The sequence below is a fragment of the Chenopodium album genome, chromosome 12 (assembly GCF_948465745.1).
Source record: "Chenopodium album chromosome 12, dcCheAlbu1.1, whole genome shotgun sequence".
In the NCBI taxonomy this organism is placed as follows: Eukaryota; Viridiplantae; Streptophyta; class Magnoliopsida; order Caryophyllales; family Amaranthaceae; genus Chenopodium; species Chenopodium album.
Genome location: NC_137845.1, coordinates 6,513,667 through 6,515,912, shown reverse-complemented (window position 1 = coordinate 6,515,912; position 2,246 = coordinate 6,513,667). Strand labels below are relative to the sequence as shown.

The 2,246-nt window shown below is 38.3% G+C and overlaps 1 pseudogene; it reads right to left on the bottom strand.

Moving 5' to 3' along the window:
• Nucleotides 1–450: 450 nt before the first annotated feature.
• Nucleotides 451–2,025, bottom strand: LOC145570740 (berberine bridge enzyme-like 3 pseudogene; annotated as a pseudogene).
• Nucleotides 2,026–2,246: the final 221 nt, after the last annotated feature.

Sequence of the window (2,246 nt, the reverse complement as noted above, 5' to 3'; positions counted from 1 at the left end):
CGCAAATTTGTGAATTATGGAAACTCAAACCATATAATAGAGTATTTATAAAATTTTACTTCAAATTTAGTGTTGGATCACCGTTTGTTAAGTTAGATCATCTTAAATTCCTTGGACATATTTAAAGAAATCAAATTAATGCTGATCATTATAAGTTTCATACTTCCTAGAATTAATTTTTTTTTTTTTCATGATTCAGGGGAGATGGCTGTTACAATATATTTTGCAAATCCATCGATACATACATATGATCTGCATAGGTTCCTTGTTGCATTGTGTAATAGACATTATGCACACTGTCCTTTATTTATTGGTACAAGTTTTGCACAAAATAACACATTAATAAGATACAGCTACATAATTTTATAAATCAAACAATATAAGTTATAAAACAATTTTCCAAATTAAATCCATGCAAATTCCTAGCAGCACCCTTAGCTTTCCTCTGCATCAACTTGATACTGGTATACTTTGTTCATACCTGAAGAAATTGCTCGGATCAACGTTCGCCTTAACTTGCAACAATCTCTTCACATTGTCCTTAAAGAAGTCCACAGCGAAATCTAAGCTCCCATCCTTGTTGGTACCAATATCGATGTCCCTATAATTTAAGAACGTTTCCCTTGGGTTCTTAGACACATAAGGGGTGAATGTAGCGTGAAGATCTCTAAGAGATTGGATATTCTTATTAATAGCCTCAACACTATCATCTGACCAAAGCGCGAGGTATTGCATCTTATAAAGGTTCCCTGCTCGATGAGGGAAGGCCGTTGCATTCCCAGCTATCTCGCTCATCCTCCCACCATAAGGATTCCATTGCATAAGTAAGATGTTATTCGATTGCACTTCGATCATTTTTTTCCATATTGCCTCTAACCCTGTCCTTGGAATAGGCGTTTTCACATAATCGGACTTGTGTTTTGCCAAGGAATGAGACGGCGAAGGTGACCTGTCTAGTAACACCTCAAGAGGAGTACCGGATGGGTTACCGTTCCAAAATAATGTTGTTCTAATCCATGGCATCTCTAAGCAATCCCGTGCTTGTAAGCCTAAACGCGGAAAGCTCTTTTTTATCAATGGAATAAGCTCATTGGCACGTCCTAGGTATTGTCCAATGAACGTAACTTGGACCGTCTTTGTGCTTCCTTGTTGAATTACTTGTGGTTGAGCTCGAATGAAGAGCTTTTTATCTATTGTAGAAGATACTTGTTGCCATTGCAAGACTATATCGGTAGCACCTTGTTGTAAGGTCTTTTGAACATTGAAGACCGTTACAATCTCTGGTACGCGTACTAGTTTGATTTTCCATGATAAGATGACACAAAAACTAGCACCTCCACCACCCCTAATGGCCCAAAAAAGATCTTCACCCATACTTGTACGGTCAAGAATTTTACCATTGGCATCGACGACTTGTGCATCTATAATGTTATCGATGGACAAGCCAAATTGCCTTAGCATGTTACCATAGCCACCCCCACTAATGTGACCTCCGGCGCCAAGAGTAAAGCACACGCCTGCAGGGAAAGCATGTACGTTACTCTTTTGGGCTATCTTATAATAAAGCTCACCCATAGTTGCCCCGGCTTGGACCGAAGCAGTCTCACTTGGTATGTCAACATCGATGGATCGAAGATTGAACATGTCAAGGATAACAAATGCAACATTTGCAACGTATGAGAGACCTTCGAAATCATGGCCTCCACTTCTAATTCTTATTTCAATCCCACTTGTTTTAGCACATATCACGGTTGCTTGGACATGGGACACGTCCAAGGCCGTGACTATGGCTAGAGGTTTCGGAGTAGTAGACGTGTTGAATCTACTATCTCGTATGTAGCTATGAAGAACATCTAAGAATGAGGAATTTGTAGGGGTGTAGACGGCTTTTGAAATTGAATTCGATTGAGAAGGGAGGCATTGAAGGAAGTTGTCAATGGTTGAATTTGAGGCAGAACTTACATTAGATGCAAAAAATAAGAAGAGGAATGTAGAGAGTAGAACATTAGTGTATAGGACTTTCATATTGTTTTAATTTTGGTGCTTTCTAATATTTTTGTTAAGTTAATTTATAGAAATTTTGATGAGATAGACAGCTATATAATGGAGGATAATACAAGATGTACTTATTAGTCAATTAGGACTGCGAGATGTGCCGTGGTATAAGATTGAATAAAGACAAGTTGTGAATAAATAATTTGTAAACGCACGATGTCGTGTTATAGAGTACTCCGTCATGATGAGTA